We start from the raw sequence: 8,012 nt of genomic DNA on the forward strand, positions 1-8,012 counted from the left end.
CTAGACTAGCGATCTACCTTTCGAACAGGCATATTTTTAAAGTGTACAATTCGCTCAAGATTCGCTCAATCTACATCGTTGAAAGTGTTGTTTTGTTTTTTTTGTCACTTGTTTGATGTATTAATAGTACTTTCATGTATACATACAAATTGTACATGCACAGTAGATGATCAAAATGTTTCATTACACGTACTACATGTACATGTATGGATCACACATTTTGTTACCACTTTAAAACATAAATATTATTAGAGCTTTCAACACAAATGCACAAATTCACAAAAAAACGTAACCAAAGTCAGTGCTTATGTTTCTGACAACGGACTTTTCTAAATAGAACTAATTTCCTTTTAATAATTAAAATATGAAGGCTTGAAGCATCCATGAAACTGTTTTTGAAAGTTTATTATAAAGATTATATTTTAACTCACGCGGTTTGTAAAAGAAGGTCAGAATCGGATATTGTCAAATTGTCAAGAGTTTCCTGAATTGAAATAATTGCGACAAAGCAACTATGTATCTACAGTTTAAATTGACAGAAGTTGTATTTATTTTGACTCTGTCTGTTGAATTTATTATCAGGCATATGTGACTTGCATTTTAGCGATCGGTCCTTTGATCAGTGTTGCTGCTCGCGAGCAGCCACACGCTCGATACTAAATTATTATTTATTGCTTGCTCAAGCCTCTGCTTACAGGTTCCTGAATCGGTTGACACAATAAAATGTAATTTCTTTTGCCGACTTTTAAAGATGCTCCACCGCCGACAGCTAGAGCATAAATAATATTCATCATTTGAACAATAATTGGTGTTTAATCGTGTATATATATGTCTAATTAACACAAAAAATAATATAAAATAATTTATTTAGTCTTTGGTGCATGCGCAATCAGTACTTCATTCCACATAGGATATAGTGATACGGATTTTTTTCGGGATGCAATTAATTATTTTTCATATTTTTAACTTGAAGTAAAATTAGAAGCTCAAACTTTTCAACGGTGGTAATGGTATAAAGTTAGTAACTTTTGCAACTGAAGAAAAATACTAAATCGTCTGCTCCTGTTTTTGATAGTGAAAAAATACCATTTGTCAGCGGTGGAGCATCTTTAACTTATATGGACGATTTCTCATATACCATCGCTTTGCAATTCAACGCGCAAGGTTCCATGTACCAAAATGCATACGTATACATTTGACAGGGCTTACAACTAATTTCGCGCACCTTGTCGTTTTGAAAACTATACTCCATACTTAAACATGTATAGTTGAACATTTTATAAGGACTTAATCTGTTTATATTTATATGTCATTACAATTATTATGCCCATCAATAATTCTTTTTAATCAAAATATTTAGATGATCAAAATATTTCTTGGGCGACGATTTGCCAACACTGAAAATCTTACTTCATTTAGGTTCATCACTTGAAGTGTTCGAACAAGAAATTCACCGACGTCCTTGGTTCGAACTATCCAAAGTAGGGTTTATTAGATAAAAAGTCAATGTTTAAACTATATATCACTAGCTACGAAATACAGTTTTTACTTGGAAAATGCAGATTTGAAGTTTTGAACTCTCCGTTGATGAGACACAATCAGTACGTTGTTTACCGTAACAACCTGTACGTAGTTAATTTGCGTTTATTACTTTTGTCGATCTACTAAACGTCCTCATTTATACTGTATATGTTTTGATACATTTTTACTTTATTTTAAATAGCATTTATCAATTCAAATAAACATTATGGTATGAATGATTTCCAGAAACTAAAGGCAATTTTATGTTGCAATTTATAAAAATATTATGTTTCTGATCGTAATATCTATCAAAGTCCACGTAGACTACAGAATAGATATATCTTTTATCATATCTCTGTACCACATAATCTAGTCTGTCTGTGGTCTGAATGTAGTGGACATATTATATAATTACCTGGACACGATGTCCAGCTGTAGGCACCATGTGTCTACCTGTAGTCTAAATCTTGTGCACTCCGTGTCTACCTGTAGTCTAAACCACGTGCACTCCGTGTTCACTCGTACAATTTCATATATAGTTTCCACTCGAGCCCTAGTTGTACATATTGCATTGGGACCGATCGGTGAACAAGATGGCCGACTGGCCGCCATCTTGGATTTTGGTAGTTGAAGTTAGTTATCATTATTTCTCAGAAAGTACTGAATGGAATTTTCTCTTTCAAATATATGTTTTCCTAAGTCTCTAATTGTGCATAGTGCATTTTGGGACTGATCGGTCAACAAAATGGCCGATCGGCCGCCATCTTGGATTTTGATAGTTGAAGTTTGTTTCAGTTATTTCCCAGAAAATACTGAAGGCCTCAATCTTAAATTTCTTATGTATATGCTCCAAAAGATCCCTATTTCATTTGTCAGACAAAGAGCATTCTTTGGTGGGCGCCAAGATCCCTCTGGGATCGATCTCTTGATGGTACATCGCTAACGAATGCTATTTTTTTCTCTATCAAAAACAGGAGCAGACGAATTAGTATTTTTCTTTAGTTACAAAAGTTACTTACTTTACATCATTACCAACATTGAAAAGTTTGGGCTTCTTATTTTGGTTCAAGATAAGAATATTAAAATAATTAATTAATTGAGTAGCCAAAAAAGTACAATTAATCTATCTATGTCTCAGGTGACATCATGCCCTATATATTGAATAAAGTGTGTTAATTAGACATACACGTGCACGAGTAAACACCAGTTATTGTTCAAATGATGAGTACTATCCTTATACACTGTCATTGTCTTTATTAGCATTATGAGAAAAAATATGTCGGATTTACAATAGAACGTTAGCAGTATTGTTTAATACAGGTAAATTGAATTACGTGTAGGAAAATAAAATGTTAAGATCGTTTTTCTCGCAACATTCATACACCTGTTTCCGTTAAAAATGAGAAGCACTTAAGTACTGTTTCATTTTATCGTCTGTTTAAAAAAAATAATTGGTACAGTTGGTTATTATTAGGTGAAAAGATTGAATGGAGTTTACGAGTAATAAATGAAAGAATTAGTCAATTTAATTACATTTAAATCAAAATACCAATGATATAGATTGTATATATGTTTCGTGTGTTGTAAGGTAATTCTCCGGTGTGGCCCTGTACTTTATTACACCAGTGATCAGTCAGTTTAATTACTCACTCGTATTGTTTAAATCGATTTTATTGTGAAACAATGATTCATGATTTAATACAAGGTGAAGCTCCTAGTGTCGCCATATGATATGTGCGGTACACTCGGGCGAAACAGCGAAGATTTCCATCCAACCTAAGTTGTCTAATTAATGAATTTTGATCAATATATTTCGCAAACTTAACAAAAGAATAATTTTAGTCGTGGATCAGAAACTATCTAAAAAGCACTTCGGTGCCATATGTGAGAGCTAGTTTGTCTGGCATCGGAGCTCTTCTTCGTTTTTAGACGTTCGCAAAAATATAATGACAGATGGCGCGAATCTGCACGCGCAGTGACATAAACAATTGAAAAAGTATCAAACAATTTAGCAGAAGATCTCGTGCTAGAAGTCCATGCAGATTATGAGTTGATTGAATTAGTGGAAAATTAATGTTTTGCCGCGGTCACAAGGAATGTAAGTAACAGTGTAGCCAGAGTGTGTCTCCCGTTTTATATTAGCATATTTTATGGAGGGGTCCAACTTTACGGGAGCCCTTGTTTCACTAATGTGAGTGAATATAACCACCATTAGCGTTTTTTTCCTATCATTGTTTGACTCTATGTGAGGCGACGTAAAGTGAAAATGTTACGAGATTGTGACATTTGATATAATGTAATTACGATCTTATTCATGTTATTAGCCAGGGTTGATCACGTAACTTATTAAAAGTAAAGTTCAAAAGTTACTCATGAACGGGAGGAAAAGATAATCGAGTAATTGTATAGGAGTTTGGGGTACTGTACTGAATTATCCCGGGGTTTTTTTTTTCTCCGGCAAAAAGAAACTTAAATAATTAATTGAAATTGAAATTAAACTGTATTCAAAACGTAAAATTGCATTTTACATATCGCAAAATATTTCGTAGCAGTGATATAAACATATAGCTTAGTATAGAAAAAAAAAGTAATGATGTGTGACGTTTTGATGTCATTTGTACATTAATTTCGGAAAAAAACCCAGTTCTAATGGAAATTAGATTATTCGGTTTTACTGTGATATGCCTGAAAAGCCCATGGTTGTGACATGTGTGTAGATGTTCAAACTCGCTCGCTGTCCGCCATTACACATTGTGGTCGAACTTCTTGTATGCCGAACCCTGTCCCTTGCTCGTAGAGTAATGCAACTTTTGTCTAGAACTGCTCAAATCGCTCTGACAGTAGTGTGTTTACCTTATTAGGTGAATTGCCTTGCCTAAAAACCATTTCATCACCTTCTCAGTGGTTATGTAGTTTATTTGCTTAACGTGCGTGACTTTGGCTCATGCATGGGTACAGCGGATATATTGTACCTACTTAATCGTATTGATCAACGATTTGATATTTCAACGATATTAATTGAAATACTAAACAATGACGTGGAATTTGTCAATATTTTATGTTATATGTTTCATAAGAAATGTTGAACAATACATTTATGCCATATTTTGCTTCTTGGTTATGTAAAAGAATTAGTCTGAGCGAATTTAATTTTAAACAAAACGTCTTAAAACTCGTCACGATCACACGGATATTAAACCGACCGATAATGATGAGCCCTGGGCGCTACAACTCGGCCAAAAGATGCTACTGTCTCTATTCAATTATTGAAAAATTCATTATTGTCGTGATACAATCACAATTTACTTCAGTTTCAAACAGACACAATAAATGTTACAATATGCTCGCCTATGTGCGTACTTTAGACTGGCCTTTGTCAATCCGAGCTCCATCTCTGTTAGGCGAGTTAGCTGTACTACACGAGTAGGCAGTCTGTGAAATAGGATGCTTGCTTCAGTGACTCCAAATCTAAACCTCGTAACTGTCATGGCTGACAAGTTTTTGGCGAGATTTAAATATAGTTACATAAAACAACAGCGTCCTTGTGTAACATAATATGTATCTGCGTGCCGGGTATGACCTGATGTGCAGAGGGTCTTTGGCAAATCGAGCAGCCCCGATGGTATCTGGGGAGGAAGGGCCGGTACAGTGTAACACCTGCTCAAGGTGATTGTATCCGCTTCATCATTCATGATCTTCTTCTTTTTAAGTGCACGAGATATGATCTGCCGATCCTGTCGTTAGAGGATAATCTATGGAACTTCTATAATAGCTGATTAATTAAAACCTAACGCCAATCCAATAGGTCTGGTCTCAGTTGTAGTAAGCCGAATCCCAATCCAATAGGTCTGGCCTCAGTTGTAGTTAGCCGAATCCCTATATAGTCCTGTTAACACTTGTGATAGCTCATATACTGCTGGTTTTATTTTTTTTTTTTTTTTCTCTGTGGTTTTTTCCCTGTTAATCGCCTGCCCTTTTTGACTGATGTTGCGTCTTATCCCTTTTATTTTATGTTTTTAATGAAACTTTTGATTTATTATTTTTGTTTGGAAGCCAATTATTTAAATAAATTTTTCTTCGCCTAAATTTATCCTATATCTTCCAACACTTTCTAGCACATTAACTCATTGAACCATTTGCTATTATAATAGAAAATGCTATCAACGTTTTATAATCTTTTGATAGTATAACAATAAAAATACACTGTAATTTTGACTCTAGCTATTCTTCCTAATACTTCTGATACACGAAAGAATTAATATAAAACCATGTTCTAAAACTTGTATACAAAACCCTGGATTTTCAACTTTAAAAGGCAAGTTTTGTATTGCTTGAAACACTGCTAATGTGTAGTCCGGACCGCGCCCGAGATCGAGGATTCAAATATTCTTTGATATCGATAAGTACTCTGTAAAATATAGAATCAAAATGTCTTACTAACATTTAGAAAAAGCCAGTATTCAGCTTTCTTTTGAACTGGTGTGGATGCATCGAACTTACTTAATATATTGCGTTCAAAGCAGGACATCGGCCGATTTTTACAAACTGATAAAAGTACATTCTGATGACGTAACATTGACACGGAAAATACATGTATACTCGTTGCTTGTTCATTGTTCACTCAACTTATATTGTTTTAGTTATCGCAAATTAAGTCATTCATGGATTTTTCAATGGTTCTATGTTTGTGTAAAGAGACTGTTGATCATATAAATGAAGTTTTGAATTAGTATTTCTGGTTGAAGCAAACCATATTTTTGGCAAGTGGTAGATAGAAATTGTCACCTATCCCATATTTATTCAACACCAGGATAAAGGCCCACTTACCTTTCCGAAACGGCTTGTTAATTTTTTAAATGGGAATGTAAAACAAGATCGATAATTTTGTAGAGTCTTAAAAATTATTACCTTACCGTTAATACTACATTTATCATCACCTTCTGAACGATTTGATTAAAATAAATAAACTGTTTATTTCCATAACGCGGGTCGTATTATGTTTCCCACCGTCGTCCTAAATACCGTATTTTGCTCCGGAAAGGTTATGGGCCTTTAAAGGCGCGCTATCTTTTCGAAATGAATTTTAACTTTCAAAATGGGAATGTAAAACGAAATTGATAATTTTGTAGAGAAGCAAATGTTATTATTTATCATTAATATTAAAGTTATCATTTTTTGTGAACAATTTAATCAAAATAAATTACATGTTAATTTACATAACTAGGATCAACGTCGGCCTAATACAACGCGTTAGTTGATTATCGCTGTACCAGAACGTGAATATGCAAGGAAATTTTAACTTTTTTGTGTTGTAAACCATCATCTTAATACACCGATAGACATTTTCCTATGTGACTTTTTATTTTTAAGAACTTCTTTTTTTGGAAAGGTAGAGCTAAAATAAGACGAATCATTTATATTTAGACAAATTGATCATACATATTGCATACATGGTTACGTGTAAGTGCATTTTTTCAAAGGGCATAACAATGTTTTGAGTGTAATATAATTCACTCGTTTTGTACTGTTAATGTGCAAATTCTTGGCTAGAAAAGGTAGACAACTCACTACCGGATACAATTTAGAGCTGAATCAAATTGCACGATAATTATATAACCGGAAATAAATCATGGCGTATAAATAACAACCGGAAATATACAACGACGCATACATTATAAGTTATTTCCCGCCACAGATAAAGATGAACAACTTATTACAAATAATCGGGACTTTTATCAATCTGTTAGGAAATGTCGCATAGCAATTTAGAATTAGCTCTAATTACTGTCTCCTGCTCGCCACGTGCATGGAACGTGCCAATCGACGTCAGCACAGTGGCGCATTCGTCCCGATGAGAAGATAGCCATACAGCTAATTGAACCCCGGAACCTCTCTACGCACACCTAGCATAGAAGGAGAATGTCGGTATCGGTGAGATAAAATCGAGTCTGACTTCTCCGCAGATAGCAAAAATTCAATTTAGGAAGTACCCGTATCATTATTAAAAGCCGTGACCACAGAGGAGGTTTAGATAGGTAATCTATACCAATAAGTTGACACATTTCATATGACATTAGCTGAACATTGACTATATTATGATCCCAAGATCGTTTTATTTTCGAAATTTCTAGTGCACATTGGAGACATAAACCTATCTATGATATTGCAAATATACATTGTAATTTATACAAACAATTAACCACTGAAATGCCATCCCCCCTTTCAACAATTGCTTAAAAACCACACACCCACAAATGTATTGGGTAGGTGATTTACATATACATGTACCATGTTTAAAATGCCTTAAATAGTGGTGTACGCGTGTTAACCTCACCGATTTAAAATTAAATCTGTTTATCAACGATTGTCTATTTGAAATGATAACAAAAATGCGCACTTTTTGCCGTCTCTTTTCATAGAGGCCAATTTGGGACTGTGACGTCATAACATGGAAGCTTATTGTGACGTCATCAATTGGCATAGTGATAAGG

Source organism: Argopecten irradians, chromosome 2, assembly GCF_041381155.1.
Source record: "Argopecten irradians isolate NY chromosome 2, Ai_NY, whole genome shotgun sequence".
Taxonomy (NCBI): domain Eukaryota; kingdom Metazoa; phylum Mollusca; class Bivalvia; order Pectinida; family Pectinidae; genus Argopecten; species Argopecten irradians.